The following is a 21198-nucleotide window of genomic DNA, read 5'->3' as shown; positions in this document are numbered from 1 at the left end:
ATAATTCTAATAATACCTGCTACCACTTATTGAGAACTTACTATGTGCCAGGAACTATGCTAAGCATCTTATTCACACTGTTCCATTTTGTCTCCACCAGCCTTAGGAGGTAGGTGTAATTATCCCCCATCTATAGAGAAGAAAACTAGTAGTCAGAAGGATGACGTATTGTATATGAGCACAGAGTCATTAAGTGATACAGCCAAGATCTGAGCACAAGCCTTCTGACTCCCATGTGAAGTTTCCCCACTTCTACATTTTCAGTGACAACTGGAGATGACTAGGTATCATTGTATTTAGTGGGTGACAAATGTCATTTGGTTGAGGAAGATGCTGTTTATTTAGTGGCACTTTAGGCAATAGTTTAATAAAATCTAATCATCTCAAGAAATGAAATTTGCTTTGACAATAAAATCAGCCATTTGTTCAAAATCAATATCCTTTTTCTGATTTACTGAAATGCGAAACTGAACTCTCAGTATAAACTCTGAAGCATAACTGCCCATTGTAAGCACTGCTGTAAACAACCAGGCCTTTCACTTCAGGAGATGAGTTGATTATGAAGAGATCAGGCTCTTTATTTCCATTGCTGCTGCTGAATCATCTAGCTCTGATAACTCACTTCCATCTCGTGCCCGACTAGAACGGAATTGGGAGTTAGACCAAGTCTCTTGGTGCGATAACAAATTTGAGAGTTGATTTGCTCCTTGGATCCAGCCTAATGCTCTCCCCCAAACCAACCCAAGAGAAGATACACAGGCAATCTAGGCCTCTTGTAGGCAGATAATCCTGTTTACCCACTGTCCATGATGTGCACACTTTGAGGTGTTTGAGTATCCAGGACGTAACCAGTCCTCTCTGTATGCTTGTTGGATCATCTTCATACTACAGAGTGGTTCCCCAAAGCATGCACTTGTCTAATGGGCCTAACAAGTGGAAGGAGGTTCATGGTCCTTGGTTATGAAAGAAGAACAGTATCTGGTTCTTTGGAGGAAACAACCTTGATCCCACGCATTCAATCTATTGAGCTAATCTACTGGGAATTCTCCTCCTCTCCCCAGTCATTCCCTCCAGAATATTCTCACAATTCAGTAATAGTGAGATTATTGTGAGATTATTAATAGAATATTAAGCCAGCCTCTCCTCAAATGCCTCTTGGGATAGGAAACTCTTTCTCCATCGAATGTCTCTGACTGATGGAAACCTCTTCTGGGATCCCTTTAACATTAACTTTTTAATCTTCCTTTAATTTTCACCATCTAGCCTTTACTGCAACTCTTTAGGCCTTGTGGTATGAATTTAATCTGTCTTCTAGGAAATAAATATATTTTTGAACCAAGTACTATGCTTAGTGCTTTCATATATATTATCTTCTTTAATCCTCATGGCAATTTTTCACGAGAAGTATTATGTTCCTCTATTTTTAATCAACATGAAAAGCAAGGTTCAGAGGAGTTGAGAAACGTAGTGAAGGTCATACAACCGATCAGTGGCAGAGTTAAAATTTGAACCTGGTCGACCTGATTCCAAAGTTCACGTTCTTTTCACCAAACTACTATATCAAACCACTTTTTTCCACCTGACAGCCTTCTCGGTGCATGTGATCAACTCTCTCAGACCTCCTAAGTCACATCCCTGGTTCATTGAACAACACTTCACTTGCCACGGTATTGTTTCCTTCAGCATTCTCCTCACTCTTCTCTGAATGTGTTCTCATTTATCTATATCTCTTTGCAAGTGAGGCTTCCAGAAATGAATAAAATAATCCAGATGTGTTCTGACTCAGTCCGAGGTAAAATGGTGACTGTCATAACACTTTTTCTCTACTCTCTGTTTCTGTTCATTTTGCCTGGGGGTTTTCAAAAGGTTTTGCCAAAGAGCAGTTACTTCAAACAAAAGAAGTCCCCATTTATAAAACTGGTGCCAACAGCAGATTCAAACAAGTAGTATCCTAGAACCTTCTCTATTCAAACTCACTCCCATACAGTAGGACTTTGTATGGAGACCCCCAAGTCACTTTTGAAAAATGTTAGGGAAATAAAAAGCACAGGTTAAGAAACCACAGTCAAAGATGTGTTGGATTTTTGGTCACTTTTGACATACGTTGTGATTATAGAGGGACTTCCCAGATGGCACAATGGTAAAGAATCTACCTGCCAATGCAGAAGACTTAGGAGACGTGGGTTTGATCCCTGAGTTGGGGAAGTACCCTGGAGAAAGAAATGGCAACCCACTTCACTATTCTTGCCTGGAAAATTCCATGGACAGAGGAGCCTGGTGGGTGGGCTACAGTCCTTGGGGTTGCAAAGAGTTGGGCATGACTGAGCATGCATGCAAACACATGATTATAGAGGACTAAAAATTCACATGTCTCTCATCCCCATCTCCTCACCCTGTACTTACAGACTTGATTATTTGCTTGTTTTGACTGTAACCCTCACTGATAATTATATTTTACACTATTGTTCAGGATATAAATTGAAATAAAAATTTCAGGAAATAATACTTACTTTTACTACACATGCATCATAATACAGGATCATATGTTAGTTTGTATTCAATTCCAGCTCATTAGATTCAGTCCTCATCTTTGTTTTCTGCTACCATCCAGTATCTTCACTACCCTTCCTAGCCTTGTGTCACCTATAGATCTGAATGCTTTCTGTGTCTTCATCCATGATGAAATTTATGGATAGATAGACCAAGGAAATTGTGGCACCACTTCACTAGTTATCTCTTAGATTGTGAACCCATCTGTTTGAACTATCACCTATAGGGTATAATTCATAGTAGATCAGGAAATCAATATGATGGCCTATGACTAGTTCTTAAGAAAAATGAAATATAACCAAAAAATTCAGAGTGCATCATTTATGGTAAGTGTAAGTAAGTATTGTTTCATAAAACTTATTTCAGTTGTACATCCTGAACAATAGTGTAAAATATAATTCTTACTGAGGTCATAGTCAAAACAAGCTTGAAAGCCACTACCCTCACCCATATTTCCCCTAACTTGTCCACAAAGGTATCATAAGAAACCTTACCAAGTTGGTAACTCTGTTTAAAAGGAAATAAGAGGACTTCCCTGGTCATCCAGTGGTTGAGAATCCACCTGCCAATGCAGGGGACACAGGTTCAGTTCCTGGCCCAGAAAGATTCCACACGCTGCAGGGCAACTAAGCCCACGAGCCACAGCTACTGAGCCCATGTGCTCTAGAGCCCAAGCTCCACAGTAGGAGAGGCCACCACAGTGAGAAGCCTGAGCACCGCAACTGGAGGACAACTAGGGAAAGCTGGCATGCAGCAACAAAGACCCAGCACAGTCAAGAATGAATTTGTTTTTTAAAAGAAGCAACTTTATTTAAAAAAAAAAAGAGAGAGAGAAAGGAAATTAGAATCCCTTGACATAATTTGAGTCATAGTATCCAAAAACACCACTTCCTCATCTAAGAACTAAGAAAAAAACTGTTTAATAATGCTTTCCTACAGCAGCATCCTTGGAAGGAAAGTTATGACCAACCTAGATAGCATATTAAAAAGCAGAGATATTACTTTGCCAACAAAGGTCCATCTAGTCAAGGCTATGGTTTTTCCAGTAGTCATGTATGGATGTGAGAGTTGGACTGTGAAGAAAGCTGAGCACTGAAGCATTGATGCTTTTGAACTGTGGTGCTGGAGAAGACTCTTGAGAGTCCCTTGGACTGCAAGGAGATCCAACCAGTCCATCCTAAAGGAGACCAGTCCTGGGTGTTCATTGGAAGGACTGATGCTGAAGCTGAAACTCCAGTACTTTGGCCACCTCATGCAAAGAGTTGACTCATTGGAAAAGACCCTGATGCTGGGAGGGATTGGGGGCAGGAAGAGAAGGGGATGACAGAGGATGAGATTGCTGGAAGGCATCACCGACTCGATGCACATGAGTTTGGGTGAACTCCGGGAGTTGGTGATAGACAGGGAGGCCTGGCATGCTGCAGTTCATGGGGTGGCAAAGAGTCAGACAGGACTGAGTGACTGAACTGAACTGAACTGAAAGCAACATCAGGTCCCCTCCTTGCAGTTTGTGGAGCCCATCTTTGGATTCTTCTTGAAGTCAGACCTATGTGTAATGACCTGTAATCTTCCAGCACACCTTCTGCTGCCCAGTATTACTCATAAAAACTTGCTCTAAAAACTCATTTGCAAGTTCTAAGAGGTAATTCTTTCTGTCCAGAAAAACTTGAACTCAATGTAAAGAATTGAAAGAATCTGATGCCTTTCCAAAATCCCTGCACCCATCTTGGACTTTAGGAACTTAGAATCAGTGTTCTTTGTGGCCATTCTCTTTAACAAAGAAAGCAAAACTTACCTCTCTCTCATCCGTCAGCATTATACCACCTGCCCCAAGCCTCAAAACTTTGCCTCCCTGGTAGTCTTCAGCTCTCTATGTGCCTGAAAAAAAGCTATTTTCTATTTTTCTTTCAATTTTTTTTGCAAGTTTCAGATAAACTAACCACAACTGGATAGAAGGGAATCATAAAGCCTCCTCTTCAAAATCTACATGTCAATTCAATTTTGTACAAGTGGATTCAGCATTTTCTGTTGTTCGAAAAACTACATATAATAACATGGAGGCATGAAAAGTTACAGCAATCCAGGGAGAACAAAGAAAAGAAACAGTAGCTTTAGTACAAAAAAGGCACCTTCCTTTCCCCTTTTTAAACTCTTGCCTAATATCTCTCATTGTCTCTTCTTCAGTCCCCTGCCAACCCTTTCATGTCTACAGAATAGCCTCCATCATCCTGAGTGATACAGATGATATTGAAACTCAAGTTCTTCAGGGGTTACTGGCTTTCTTTGTGCACTTCCATCACTCTCCATGTGCACACTGAAAGAGAACAGAATTAGATCTTTGGAATGAAGGCCATTATAAGTGAAATTCCCTGCAGGGACAGACTTCTGAATTTTGTGAAGCTCCGTAGGGAATCAAGAAAAATCTGAATTATAACAAGTTTGCTTGAATAAAGGGATTTCCCAGGGGAGGGAAAAAAGAAAGTTTATTTTAAAAGTTCTTGCCACCAGAGATGAAAATCTCACCACCTCCACCCCCAACACACCCTCCCAATGCTTCAATGACTATAGAACCTATCTTATACTCAGAGCCAAGAAAAAGTCTGTGGCCATGCTGCAGAGAATTCAGACTAGGGACATGTAGTAAAAGGAAGGAGTAGTGCTTCAGATAAACGGCAACACAGGGAAGATGTAAGCAAGTTTTCTGAAACATATATAAGCACCTCTATCCAGAGCCAGCAAGACCAGTGGGCAGCAGGGACAGCTGGGTGGGAATAAAAGCTGCTAAGCTGCTAAGTCACTTCAGTCGTGTCCAACTCTGTGCCACCGGCAGCCCACCAGGCGCCCCCGTCCCTGGGATTCTCCAGGCAAGAACACTGGAGTGGGTTGCCATTTCCTTCTCCCATGCATGAAAGTGAAAAGTGAAAGTGAAGTCGCTCAGTCATGTCCGACCCTCAGCGACCCCATGGACTGCAGCCTACCAGGCTCCTCCATCCATGGGATTTTCCAGGCAAGAGTACTGGAGTGGGGTGCCATTGCCTTCTCTGGGGGATAAAAGAGAGGTGACCAAATAGATAAGAGAAGTTTAGGGAATAGAGAATGGCTCAAAGGGCAGATTAACAAGGCCCAGGGTGTAGTTGGCCAAAAAGTTCGTTCAGGTTTTTCCAGCACACCTTACCCGAACGAACTTTTTGGCCAAACCAATAAAATGAAACCACTATTTGCTGGCCCTTGTGCCAACCATTTACTTCATCATATTTGGTTACAGTTAGTTTAAAAACTACATCAACCACTTTTTGTGTGTGGCCACACCATGTGATATGTGGGATCATAGTTCCTTCAACAGGGATCAAACGTGTGTCCCCTGCAGTGGAAGCAGGGAGCGTTAACCACTGGACTGCCAGGGAAGTTCCTGAATCAACCACTTCTATAGTGGCCACCGACTAATGCACTGGATGGCATTACAACTCATATCAGGATCTGAAAATCTGGTGCATACATCCAAGGGAATATTATATAGCCTTTAAAAAGGAGGAAACCTTGTCACATCCTACAATATGGATGAACCTTGAGGACATGCAAAATGAAATAAGCCAGTCACAAAAAGACAAATACTGAGTGAGTCCACTCATATGAAATATCTAAAGTAGTAAAAAAAATCATAGGAACAGAAAGTAGCAATGTGGATACCAAGGGGAATGAGGAGAGGAAATTAAAGTTTAGAGTGTCCTTATTGCAAGATGAAAAAGCTCTAGAGATCTGTTGCACAAAAATATGAATATATCTAACACAACTGAACTGTGTTTAAGCATGATTAAGACAGTAAATTTAATGTTATGTGTAGGGGGTATTATAATAATAATGATAAACTCATACCAACCAAACCTCCGATGGATTTTCTCACTTTCTTTCCCTATTGTCATGCCTGGACAGCATAAGAAGTGCAGCAGTCTTACTGATCAGCCATTGGCTGTTGCAGCAGTCCAGATGTAAACATCCTAAATCAGCAATGTCCTGCTCTATTCACTTGAGCCACATGCGCCCTGTCAATCCGTGTCAGTCATAGCCAGTCCCTCCCATGGATCCAAAGGCTCATGTGTGAATGTAGAAATGGGGGCAGGGGGTAGTGCTATCCTCTACAGTAAAGAGGGAGCCCAGTCTACACCAATTATTAGCCACACTGTTCTCGAAGAGCTCAATATATCAATAACTTTAAATGTGAAAGTATTTAGAGACTGATGACTGTTGAATAAAAATGAGCAAACTTCTTGTCAGATGCATTTATAAGGGATTCCTTGGTGGCTCAGTGGTAAAGAGACTGCCTACCAATGCAGGAGACAGGTTCAATCCCTGATCTGGGAAGATCCCACATGCTGAGGAGCAACTACGCCCGTGAGCCACAACTTCTGAGCGTGTGCTCTAGAGCCCAGGAGCCACAACTACTGTGCCCATGTGCCTCAACTCCTGAAGCCCTTGCATCTTAGAGCCTGTGCTCCACAGCAAGAGAAGCAACCCCCATGAGAAACCTGCACACCGCAACTAGAGAGTAGCCCGTGGGCAACAACAGAGACCAGCACAGACAAAAATAAAAACATAAAATTATTTTTAAAAAACACGTTTATAACCTTGGAACAATCATTCACATCTTCAAGAGTACTAGGGGATATTTTACTAAAGTTCTCTGGACGATTCCCTAACCACCGACTTCCCTTTGCCTACGGGAGCGTGTCTAGTAGAGAGAACATAGACAGTCCCAGGTGTGAGTCCAGATTCTGCCATTTATTAGCAGTGCAACCTCAAGCAAGTTACTTAAGGTCTCTGTGTCTGCGCTTCCTCAACATTAGGAAGTGAGATAAAACCCTGCCTTGTCTCCTAAGGCTATTGGGATAGTTAAACAAGAAAACAAATATGAAAGAACTTTGTTTTTGGAAAGGCACTTGCAATTGTAAAATGTTGGTCTTGATCAGAAGTGAAGAGAGAGGTCATGTGGCATTACATGTAACCTTGGGTTTTATATTTCCCTTTGCACCATCAGTTAGGTGAGTGGAAAGGTTTCACAACCCTCCATCTATACAGCAATCAAATTATGCTATCACACAGCATGAGATGACAGTTAATGTTAATGTTGTTCAGATTCTGATCTGACAGAATCAAACAGCACTAAGAACCATTTTTTAAAAAAAAGTTGACTGTAGGAGTCCCTAGAGGCTTTTCATATTACTCACCTATAAAGGAATGATCCATTAGCATTTGTGGCTGAAAATTACATAATAGTGCAAAATAAACAATGTTTTTAGTTGCCATCTCTATATTTGAAGAAGAGAACATCTATTTTTGAATCATTTATTCTGTTGTCCTTTGAAATATGGCAATATATTTTAAAAAATTAAATTGTCTTTGTCTACTTCTTGACCCCAAAGAAGTTGCTGTCATTTCAGATTCTGTCATTTCAGATTCAGCACTACACTTGGAAAACAGACAGTAGAATTTTAAAGCCAGTTAATTATTCCTCCTTATGAAGGCTAATTCAATAAATGACCCAATTGTTGATTAAGTGACATCGCTTTTTTTTTATATATAAAAGCACTTGGAAAGTATGAACTGCTTTACAAATATAAGGGATGATGTAAGGTGTTAATTGGCATCTTCAGGAAATATTTTCTGTTGATTCATCATGCACTTGTTAAAATGGGAGGACACAAGAACAAAAAAGTCTGCAAGGTCATTCTTCTGATTTTGTAGTATCTGTGGTTTTCAGTCGCTAATTTAAATGCATTCCTGGATAATGTTATTTATTGCTCACTCAGTCCAAAGCTACTCTCCTTGCTCTGTCCAATGCAGGAAAACACCTTCTGAAACTGCAAAAAGAGAGCCAAACTTTTCTCTAATCCTTTAATACAGGGTGCAAGAGACAAAATCAGGCCTTGAGGGTAGACTCTCCTTCATAATAAAAGTTCATATTAGAAGTCAGTAAAGTAGACTGTGTGGGAACACAGACCACATGGATTTGGGTCCCAGCTCCACCACTTGCTGGATGTGTCCCTCTGGGGGAAATTCTGTACCTGTCAGTGGGGATGATAATGATGTTTTTCTCTATAAGAAAGTTGTGAGGACTAAATGAGATAATATATTTTTAAAAGATCACCTACTTAGCAGGACTTCCCCAGCGATCCAATGATTACAACTCTGCCTTCCAATAAAGGGGATGTGGGTTTGATCCCTGGTTGGGAAACTATCTATCCCACATGCCTCAGAACACAGCCAAAAAAAAAATCACTTAGCAAAGTACGTGACTCATAAGTGCTCAATGAATTAGCAGGAGGAGAAACAGCAGCAGCACTGGCTGTAGTATTTGACCTTCCATTCACAGAATAGAAAATTGAACAGATCATTTACAGAACCAAGATGTTTTCAAAGGGCCAAGAAGTTTGGAACTGCTATAGAAACTGTATAATCTTCCCTTTTGTCCTTTGTACATAGGTGGACCTTCTCAGAGAGCCATGCAAATACTTGTAGATGAGTTTGATGGCCTGTAGCAAGCATATGCTCCAGAGATGGCTCTTAATCTGCTGTGACCTTCACAGAATGTTTTATCTGCCTAATGCTGATATGAAAAGCTCTATCTAGATCACTTAAAGCATGTTTACGCTAGTCATTGAATGGTGCCCCAAATCCTTCATTTTCTTTCTACTTTCAAGAAGGGTCTCACTGACTGTGGAGCTACGGTTGGGATGTAGTATGAGTGTCATACATCTGTGACTTTGAGATGTAGAGGTTTTAGATCATCTTCCAGCTTTGAAATCAGGAGGTAAAAGAGCAGCTCATTCAGTGGATGGCCATTCTACGTGGGTCAATTTCACACAAAAAATTTAATATGAAAGTACATAAGTAGGAAGACATAGTTTATCTAGGTCAACACGAAGGATATGACTCTCCCAAGACAAAAGAAAGGCCCCCAGGTAAGTGGAAAATCAAAAGGAAAGAAGTTATGAGGCTGATATATTCATAATAAGAAAGACAGCAGTGTCCTAGGATTTTTGAAGCAAGCTTAGTCTGTGAGTTGCTTTATCTTTTTCTTTTTTATCAAGATATTCAGGTTCCAAAGCATGTCAATCAATTTGAAAAATTCAAATGTGTAAAAACCCAAATTTAACAAAATTATAAACTGAGAGAAGCTTTACAGTAAAATTCTCCACAGAGTTCCTTTAAATATCAATCATTTCCCTTCTCCAAATTCATTCAAACTCTTTTTTTTTTTAACTGCACTTTAATTCTCTTAGGTAAAATCATAACCGGGGTAGAATAAGCTATTACCTGAGATATTTGCATTATTGCTCCCTCCAAAGTGAACACGTGGTTGTTTACATAAGAAATAAAGAACAGCAGGCCAACATCTTCAACTCCAGCACAGCCAAATTCTGCTGAAATGTCTGCACACAAGCAAATAGCCAGAGTTGTCAGAGCCCTTAAAATAAAAGTCAAGTACCGTGCTCAATGCTATATCGAAAACATAATTTATCCCATAAATAAAACTCCCTTAGCAGTGTCCTCTTTCCACACAAAGGACAATGGCATGTTAGCTCTTATTAAAACTATTAAGCACCAGAGGGAAAGCATCTTCAAAATTCAGAGAGAGTCACAAGATGCAAAGCTTGCAAACTACGTTTGAACCACTCAGTCTTACACACATTTTGCCTGGCAGGCGCCATGACCTGAAATAAACCTGAAACTCTCTAAGATGCAGAAATATTTGGTTGGCAAATTCAGTGGTGAGTATCTAGGGCTTATATGGCCAACACCTTGGACCGAGTCCCAATGTGAGCCTATTGGCCTATCGTTCAGACTTTATCTTTAAAAGTAGACTTACAAAAAAATTTAAAAAATAAAAGTAGACTTACTCTCTATTAACTTTGGGAGGGGAAAGTGCCTGAATCAGTGCCAACACATCTTTATTAAATGGAAGCACAATTCAAAGAGAAAGTTCTGTTGGCTGTCATCAGTAGTGTCATCCTTTCATGCAAAAGTTAGTATATTTGCAAAAGTGAACACGTGAGGTTATAAAACAAGGGTCCCCAACATCCGAGATCTAATGCCTGATGATCTGAGGTGGAGCTGATGTCATAATAATAGAAATAAATACACAATGAATGTAATGTTCTTGAATCATCCAGAAACCATCCCCCTCCCTGCAGTCCATGGAAAATTTGTTTTCCATGAAACCAGTCCCCGGCACCAAAATGACTGGGAACGACTGGTATAATACACTTACAAAGAGGCCGCACCTGCTGAGAGATGTTTTTCTTGAGATGCATCAGCCGACTAGGTGTGCATTTGGGCCACCTCAGAATACATTCCCATTCCAAATCAAGGGGAAAAGGATTCTGAAGGAACAATCCCAATTTCTGACAAGGATACAGCAAGAGAGAATATAAAAGATATTTAGTAGTAAATGCCCAATGTATTATTATTTATAAGTAAATTCTAAGCACACAGGAAATATTGTCATGGGCCCACTTTATGAACCGTTAAGTACGAACTGTGTCTTCAAAAGATGTATGGGAGAGTAGAATGATCCATCATGAAATCATCCTCAAAAATCACAAGAGTGAGAAGCTTTTCAGCAACAAGGGCATCAACATGGCAGTTCCTGAGAGTCAGAGAAGCCCTGGTTAAAGTCAGTCACAACCAACTTCATTCAAGTCCACACACAGTGGGTTTATTTTATGTAGATATTTTCTGGAAATGGCAGGTTCACAGACCAGGAGATAAACCAAGGATGCTAGTGACTAAGAAATTCTCTCAGTACCAGAGTCTTTGCTGGTTCTGGCTCAATTTTACTAGTTTTCTATGACCAGTGTCCTGCAGTGGGTATTGCTCTTCCTCTGTCCTTGTATATGAGCTGATGCTGTGAATATCTCTAAAGATCCAGTCAGAAAAACAGAAAGCACATTAGTCATTTTAACAGAAGGAAATTGAATAGAGGGAATGGGCTGCACAGGTGTTAGGGGGTTGCAAAACAAGAGAGAGAATACCTGCAGCCACCACCTCTAGGGCTGTGGAAACAGAGGAAGGGGTTGAAATTGTCAGAACCAAGAGGGCTATATGTGTGCGTGCTAAGTCATTTCAGTCATGTCTGACTCTTTGCAACCCCATGGATTGTAGCCCACCAGGCTCCTCTCTCCATGGGATTCTCCAGGCAAGAATACTGAGATGAGGGAGGACTTGATCCATTGAAGTGGTACCTACTCCTCTGAGAAGAGGATGCCACTGCTTTGGGCTGCTTCTGGTCACTCTGAGGGCGTGTGATGAGGCTGATGTGAGTATGGAAAGTGCAGCCAGTTACTGCCGCTCAGTAGGAAGGGCTACAGTTACAGCAGAATTCCTTTAGCTCCCACATTGGCAGGATCTATCAAAAAGCCAGCTGGGGGAAAAAAAAAAGAAAAGAAATGGAGTTTGCAGAGTCCCAACCCCAGTATCACAGAGCAGTGCCGTTAAAGGGGTGAGTCTGGGGCTGCAAGCTGATCGCTCACTAGCACACTGTGCAATGAGGTGTTAGATTTCCATGTCATTGTTCCTGCTGGAGTCACTCAGATGTGGCTACAGTTTGGAGGAAACATTAATTAGAGTGGACTGTTTGCCACAGAGGATTTCATCATTGCTGGGAATCCATAAGAAGCCGTTATGGGGAGTCCTCAACCAGAGCTGCTCAATGTGTTTGTGAGAGTGACTGACTCCCCTCTTGTTGAAGCTCGGGTCATCACTATTTTTTGCTTTTGTTCAGGCTCAAGTCTGTAGCCTGTCTGCTTCCTTAAATGATTCTGTACACATGGTAAGCGGTCAGGTGGCCAGTCTCCAGAGTTCTGGAAGCATGAGCCTGAGCTGGGCCATCTGTTGAAGACGTGCTGTTTTGTATTACACACAGGGAAGTGGTGGGCAAAACCCGGAAGCGCACTGGAGGCCTAATGAAAATAAGACCAGTTAAATCTTCCCTCTAAATGTTCATTAGGCCATCTGTTCTTATTAGTGTCCTTATCATTTGGAAACATTACCGAGTTAAGATGAGACACAATCTGTGGAATTCTAGTCTAACTTGAAATGAACTTTTGAGTAGAGCAATCATGACTTGTGATATTTCTCTTCCCCTTTAGAACCCTGCCCACTTCTAAACATTGCCATGGTGAAATGTTTTAATAGTTCCTTCCTGAAATATTATACCGGAAAGCAGGGTTAGCAGTAGCTACAGAAATGAAAACATAATCTCCAAGTGGCTGATCAATGAAATCAGGCCATTTCATAAAAGCCATGCAGTCATACTTCTGGCCTGTAAATTGCTTTAGGTGCCAAAGGGAATTGGAAGCTTGGTCTATCCTGTCGAGCCAATTCTATAATATTAACAACCTGCAACAGACACGTTTCTGCAACTGCTCAACAGGAAGAAATGCTACAGAATGATTCCAGGGGCTTCTTCAAAGTCCCTGGGTCCTACAGGTAGGCAAAGCCTTGGCTCTCAGGAGGATGTAAGCCCTACCTCCACTGTATGAAGACCTACAGTGGTCTTCTCCTTACTCTAAATTCTCTCTGAATGCATGGTCTTATCACCTGGTCTCACGGGGGATTTCATGTTACCTTGGACTGTTCTCTGGTTGTCTCCCCTTCAATGTGTGTATCTCCCACAGTGCTGAATATATAGTGGGAATTTAAGATGAAAAAGTGAAAGCATTAGTCACTCAGTCATGTCCAACTCTTTGTAACCCCATGGACTGTAGCCCGCCAGGCTCCTCTATCCATGGGATTTCCCAGGCAAGAATACTGGAGTGGATAGCCATTCCCTTCTCCAGGGAATCTTCCCAACCCACGGATTGAACCCAGGTCTCCTGCACTGCAGGGCAGATTCTTTACCATCTGAGCCACCAGGGAGTTTAAGATACATATAGGGAATTGCCTGACAATCCAGTGGTTAAGACTTTGCCTTCCAATGCGAACTGACTTCCAATGTCAGTTTGATCCCTGGCGGAGGAGCTAAGATCCCACATGCCTCACAGTCAAGAAACCAAAGCATAAAACAGAAGCCATATTGTGATAGATTCAATAAAGCCTTTAAAAGTGGTCCATATCCCAAAAAGTTATTTTTTGATAACAACAACAACAAAAGAAATACATATAAAATTGAATTGAAATAAAAACTCACACACACACACACACACACAAAAACGGTAAAGCTTTCACGTTCCTCTCCCCACTCACAGAAGTGCTGAAGGGGTTAAGTTCTTTGACTCTAATGATAAAACCCAAGAAACAGAGAGATACAAATAGTAAATTGGCAAGTAGCATCATGTACAATATGTTCTTGTTACAATAACAATCAAATTTACAAACAAATTAGCTGTGGAGTCTGAAGGACATTCTGTAGTTTTCACACTGGGCCTTCATCTCCTGCTGATAGATGACTTTGACTGTAAATTGAAAACTGGAAGTGGTTAAACATTTTGTGTATTCACAAGTGCCATTTCTAAAATTGAGGCTTCAGAGAGGAGATGCAAGAAAGGGTGACGGAAACTCAGAGCAATTATGCCTGTTATTAAGATGAGGTAGTGGCAATTACACAGCAGACTCATACAGAGTGTGCACGTGCTGATTGCTCTGAGGGAGCCTCTAAGAACAAACTTTTATAGCACCCATCAGGCCTTGGGTCTCTAGAGGAAGGAGAGATTTTTCAGCCACTCTGTCATTGTGCTTTTGGACTGAGCTCATGGCCACAGGAACCATCTTGGAAGAGATATGTACTTTTTTCTTAATAAGTGTGAATGAAACTCTCATGTAACAGAGTGGTTTCATTCACTCTTTCCTATTCTCAAGCTCTTTTTGTGTCAGGACCCCTCGACCCTTCTAAAAATTGCTGGAGACTTCAAAGAGGTTTTCTCTGTGTGGGTTTTATCTATTAATATTTATCTTATTAGAAATTAAAAGTGTAAATTTTTTAAACATAAAGCTATAGTAGCCTCAGGCACCTTCCAGAAAACTCCACTGTATACTCATAAGAAAGTACAAAAAGCAAATAGTATTAAGAACAGTTTTGACCTCACAGACCTCCTTGGAAGACTCTCAGGGATCCTCGAAGTCTGTGGACCAAAGTAGAAATATTTCCTCAATTCTAAGACACCATGTATTCTAAGACATGGCATCAATTTGATAACTTTAGGTAGTAAGGAGAGATACTCCATTAAATGTATGTATTTATTATAAGACACAACCTCATTTCAGAAAACTTAAAATTTAAGATTGAGGGAATATGGCCATTCCCATTAACCTCAGTGGGTCTCTGGAAACCCAGATTCACTAACTCAAACATGTTGATGAAAGTTGGTTTTTCTTAGAGCTTATTTGTGTTTTACAATTTCTAAAATGCTTTCATGGACTGAAAATGTTACAGTTAGTGAGGCACTAATGTTTTCCTTCAACAAGCATTTGCCAACTGTAATACCAAATACTGGAAATACAAATATGAATGAGTCCTCATTCCTGTGCTTGACGACTCACAGCCCTAATAGAAAACAAAGGAAGGCAAACAAGTATTTATGGTATAATGGAGAAGCATTGGATCTGAATGAGTCACAGAACTGGAGGAACAGCTTGAAATACCCGAAGATGGAGCTCTGGGTACACAGGAAGGCTTGAGGTTAATCACCAAGTTAGTCATCCTCATAACAAAGGGCTGCCCTAGTGGGCTTTGGCTCTGGTGTCAGCCACTTTCGGGGCATTAATTTATGTCAATTTAATTTAATTTTGCAAACACTGGTCATCTATCACAGAGATGTAAACCTAGAAATTTGCTAGACCAGTTTGACCAGTAGCGCCAGACACAAACAAAGCCTAACAGAGCATTTTCTTGGTTGTGATTGGATTCAGCTGAGAAGAACAGAATGTCGCACACACACACCCCCGCCCCCTGCCACACACACACACACACGCACGCACACACACACACACACAACTGTGACATAAGCAAGATAGCAGCCAGACTTGATCCACAGTCCAGGACTGGGTGGTAGTTCTATGAGGTCATCTGGGACCCAGGCTCCTAGAATTCTGCCCTGCCATCTTGGTGCATGCCTTTCATTTTCATGGCCACCTCATGGTCTAAGACATCTGCTAAAATTACCACCGCTTATATCCATACTGCATGCTGGAAGAAAGGGCAAGAGGGGCTCATTCCGGTTGGGTCAGCTCTCCTTAGGCAGCATCAACTTAAAAGTGTGGCTACTTTCTCACCTTGTCTTATATCTTATTGCCTTGAACTTAATCACATGGCTACAGATAATTGCAAATAAGGCTAGGATGTCTTCTGTTCTAGACAGCAGTGTGCCCAAATTTGAAGATTAGATATATACTACTAAGGAGGAAAGGCTTCCCTGGTGGCTCAGTGGTAAAGAATCCACCATCAATGCAGGAGCCGCAGGAGACTCAGTTTCGATCCCTGGATCAGAAAGATCCATTGGAGGAGGAAAACGGCAACCCACTCCAGTATTCTTGCCTGGAGAATCCCATGGACAGAGGAGCCTGGTGGGCCACAGTCCATAGGATGGCAAAGAGTCGACCATGACTAAAGAGACTTAGCATGCACACAGGCACTAAGGAGGAAAGAGTGAAATAATGGTAGGGTAGCCCTAGAACTGGTAGTCTCTGCCACAGCATCTTAGTAACCACAAATTCAACACTTTGTTTTGACCCTGATACTGTCTAAGCTTCTTCAAATTTATAAAAGTCATCTAGAGAAAGTTTGGTTTGGGGAGTTGGAAAGCACATGTTGTTTCAGAGTGGTGGCTCTTGTTGATCTTCCTTTTAAAAAGTGGAAATTGGGACTTCCCTGGTGGTCCAGTGTTTAAGACACAGCTCTCCCAATGCAGGGGCCCCAGGTTCCATCCCTGATCAGGGAACTAGATCCCACATGCCACAACTAAGATCAAAGATGCCATGTGCTACAGCTAACACCTGGCACAGTCAAATAAGTAAATTTAAAAAATAATTAATAAATAAAAGTGGAAATTATTACAATATGAAATATACCAGGTCTGCTTTGGAATTTTTTTGTTTGTTTTGCTTTGCTTTTTTTCCTCAACTTCCAAAATGTTCTTGAAACATTGGGGTAGATGTGATTTAATCTATAGGTTCTGCAGCAAAGATCAGTCCAGCTGTAACTCTTGATTAGATTAATCCTGGCTATGCATCTGCCATGAGTGATGTGACTTAAGGGTCAGTTTTTCTGATTAGGCAGCCACGGACACAGACCAAGCTGAGACATCTGACCAAAGGTTGAGGGGTTCCTCAAACTCTCCAGCCGTTATTCAGAGAAACACAAGAATGTGAATATGAGATAATGGAAAATAATTTGCCAGTTGACAAGTCCATGTAGACTTGGTGTATTTCATCTTCTAATAATTTCCACTTTTTAAAAGCAAGATCAGTAAGGGCCATCACTCTCAAAGGTGTCATCATGCCTTCCAATTGCAGAAAGCCAAACTTTCTCCAGACGGTTTTTTCCCTCTTTTATAATTTTGAAGAAGCTCAGACAGTATCAGTGTCAAGAAATGAGAAGGCCATTTGAAAACTGACAAAAAGTGATGCTAACAATCTGGAGTTGTCAGCTTTTAGAAGCATGGGGAAATCTAACATGGAGCTGGCAGCACACCTGGTGGAGAGCATCACGTCCCATCACTGCATCTTCCCCAGGGTTGGTGCACTACAGAAATGATCATCATACGCTTCCTGGAAACTCCTGCTGAAGAGGCCTCGGAGATCAGAAGCAAACAGTTGTTTTTTAAATGAGCCATAAGGCTGGAAATGTACAAAAGGAAAGAGATGAGAAGTGTCCTGTTTAGGACAGGGAGACAGGGCCATTTGAGATACAGCTGGTTTCTTCAGCACAGTTGAACTTGGGGAAAAGAAGTTATTAGCACTTGGTAGCAATGGCAAAATATAGTAACAGTCATGATATGTTTCTCAGGCTCTTCCATGAAAGTTAATTTCGTAAAATAATGGAATGTAACAGAAGCAGTCTACTGCTCTATGTCACTAACACCCTGTACCTATTGGAGAACAAAGGAAATGAAGTCAGCCAAAAATTGTCAACTTCATGAGGGCAGGGCCTAGTTTGTCTTGGTTAGAACTGGCTCCCTAGTGCCTGGCATAATGCCTAAAATGGGATAGAGAGCTATTTGGGGCAAAAGAAAGGAAAATATATAAGTAGCATGTTCTAACACTTGGAACTGTACCAAGAGTACTGTTACAAATAACAGTAGGGATACTAAGTAATAAGCTAAAATATTAGCCATGAAACTGGCTGACAAATATATGTGAAATAATATATCCCAATATAAGCCAAATGTTTCTTGGAGGATGCATGGCTTAAAAGGATTCCCAAGCAATGGAATAAATGAACAAGGAGGAAATGGTTGGTGACAGAAAAGCAAGGGAAACCTTGAAAGAGCATAACAAAGTGACTGCACTTAAGAGTTTATGAGAGAGACTTCCCTGATGGTCCAGTAGTTAAGACTCCATGCTTTCAGTGCAGGGGGTGCACGTTTGATCCCTGGTTGGGGAACTAGGACATCCCACATGCCCCATGGTGAAGCCAAAAAAAGACAAAGAGAGAAACTTCATGAGATAGCCAAGGAAGACAACATTGAGGTAGTCTTAACAGGAATGTGAAGAAATACAGGCATGTTCCATAATAAAAAGTAGCTTTTTGCAGAGCTCTTTCTGTGTATCAGGCAGTGTGCTTAGTGCTTTATGTAGATTTTTTAGTATAGTTTCTATAATAAGTTTTTGAGAAGATATTACTATCCCCAATTTCTAGATGACAAAACTGAAGCTCAGACAAGTTACCTGATTTGCTCCAGGGTCACAGAGCTAGAAAATAACAGAATTTTGAACCCAGGAAATCTTACCTCCAAAACCTGAGCTCCTAACCACTTTCTTCTACCACATCTGAGTCCTTTTCTAGGGAGAGAGTATAGAGCTTCAATTAGACTCTCAAAGGGCTTTGTAAATACAAAAAAGCATGAGATACAGTAAAGCCAACTCTAAGCACCATGAGGGCAGGGACTGTGCCTGAATCAGCACTCAGATATTTGTGAGGGGTTTGGGTGGCATATTAAAAAGCAGAGACATTACTTTGCCAACAAAGGTCCATCTAGTCAAGGCTATGGTTTTTCCAGTAGTCCTGTATGGATGTGAGAGTTGGACTGTGAAGAAAGCTGAGCGCCGAAAAATTGAACTTTTTGAACTGTGGTGTTGGAGAAGACTCTTGAAAGTCCCTTGGACTGCAAGGAGATCCAACCAGTCCCTTCTAAAGGAGATCAGTCCTGGGTGTTCACTGGAAGGACTGATGCTGAAGCTGAAACTCCAGTACTTTGGCCACCTCATGCGAAGAGTTGACTCATTGGAAAAGACCCTGATGCTGGGAGGGATTGGGGGCAGGAGGAGAAGGGGACGACAGAGGATGAGATGGCTAGATGGCATCACTGACTCGATGGACACGAGTTTGGGTGAATTCCGGGAGTTGGTGATGGGCAGGGAGGCCTAGCATGCTGCAATTCATGGGGTCGCAAAGAGTCGGACACAACTGAGCGACTGAACTGAACTGAACTGGGTGGCTGGATGACTACATTAATGTGTGAGGGTACTGGTGATGATCTGGCCTCCAAATTGGTTCTCGTTCATCACTCTGGTATCCCTCCAGCCTGCCCCCTGAACTGCAGCCTAAGTGATCTCTCTAAAGCCCTAGTCTGACCATATGAACCCTCGACTTAAAAGATCGTCATTGATACCTCAATACCCACAGTTCAAGTCTAAAGTCCTTAGCATACACAGTCCTTCATGCTTAGTGCAGTGGTTCTCAACAGGGACAGTTTCCCCCTCAGGGGACATTTGTTAATATCTGGAGACATTTTGGTTATCACAAGTCAGGGGAAGATGCTAGTTGCATTTAGTGAATAAAGACCAGAGATGCTGCTTAACCCTAACCCTAACCCTAACCCTATCTTATACAGTACAGGACAGCCCCCAAAACAAAGATTTATCTGGCCACAAAAGACAATAGTGCCCCAGGGGAGAGACTTAAAATTAGTCCTTGGAAACATGTGAACTTCATTTGCCACTGCTGCTGCTGCTGCTAAGTCGCTTCAGTCATGTCCGACTCTGTGCTACCCCATAGACGGCAGCCCACCAGACTCCCCCATCCCTGGGATTCTCCAGGCAAGAACACTGGAGTGGGTTGCCATTTCCTTCTCCAATGCATGACAGTGAAAAGTGAAAGGGAAGGCGCTCAGTCGTGTCCGACTGCTAGCAACCCCATGGACTGCAGCCCACCAGGCTCCTCCGTCCATGGGATTTTCCAGGCAAGAACACTGGAGTGGGTTGCCATTTCCTTCTCCAATGCATGACAGTGAAAAGTGAAAGGGAAGTCGCTCAGTCACGTCTGACTGCTAGCAACCCCATGGACTGCAGCCCACCAGGCTCCTCCGTCCATGGGATTCTCCAGGCAAGAGTACTGGAGTGGGGTGCCATCACCTTCTCCTCATTTGCCACTACTACCTACCCTATTTCATGTTCCAGCAATCCCAGGCTGTGGAGAACACCCCACTCCCATATGGTTTCGTGCTTTTTCTCAGTACCTTTGCTTCATCCTTCAAGATGTTTACAAAATATTTATTTGGCTGCTCCAGATATTAATTGTGGCACATGGAATCTTCAATCTTTATTGCAGCATGTGGCATCTTTAGCATGAGGGATCTAGTTCCCTAACCAGAAATCAAACCCAGGCCCCCTGCCTTGGGAGCTCAGAATCTTAGCCACTGGACCATCAGGGAGGTCCCATCCTTTAAGACTAAGTTTACATTCTCTTCTATTAATAGCAGTATTGCCCCAAACTTCCTCCTATGTGTTCGCATGTCACCCTAGGGATGTGTTTTTTGTGGCAATTAACCGCGTTATATTGACATGACCTGTTTCTGTATCTACCTTCCGTCACTTGAACTGTGAACTAATCAAGGGCAGGGACCTTTTTTATTTACCTTTATAATAGTGCTTGACACTGAGCAGGCACCCACAAAGCCTTGAACTGAAAACAAATGAGAAAGAGGAAGATAAATCACTCAATTACTAGTGAGCTTTGACCTTCTCAGCAAAAAAAAAAGAAAAGGTTGAAATCAACCTTTAGAGTAAAGAGAGGGCCAGACTTGGTGAGAAGAACATGAAGAAACATGTCCATTCTTTTAGGTAAGAAATCAGAAAGCAGAAAGGCTAAGAGCTGACATCTGAAAATGGGGATATTGATAGTTTCTTTCTCAAGTGATTACTCTAAGCATATAAAGTAATAATCCATGTAAAGAACCTGACACATAGGAAGCACTCAATAAACAGTAGTTACTTTTATTAAAGGCTCAGATGAGTGGGCCTGTAATTTTATAGATGTTATTGATTAGGACCATTTCAAAGGAAGGGGCAGCACCTATTTATATTTTAAAAGTAGGTCAATTTAAAGAAAAATATGAAGTCAATAGTAGTACAAGTAGTGGACGGCTAAGGCAGAATTCATGAACCTGTGATGTGCACAAGTGAAGTCTGGGAAGCAGAGCTGAAAGGGAACTATAT

General features: G+C 41.6%; 1 protein-coding gene across 3 annotated transcripts in view; it reads left to right on the top strand.

The window, feature by feature from the left end:
- Positions 1-21198, top strand: part of TENM1 (teneurin transmembrane protein 1) — a 911501-nt gene that overhangs the window by 838506 nt on the left and 51797 nt on the right. The gene's annotated exons all lie outside the window — the stretch shown is intronic.

Source organism: Bos javanicus, chromosome X, assembly GCF_032452875.1.
Source record: "Bos javanicus breed banteng chromosome X, ARS-OSU_banteng_1.0, whole genome shotgun sequence".
Classification (NCBI taxonomy): Eukaryota; Metazoa; Chordata; class Mammalia; order Artiodactyla; family Bovidae; genus Bos; species Bos javanicus.
This window is presented reverse-complemented; position numbering and strand designations above follow the sequence as displayed.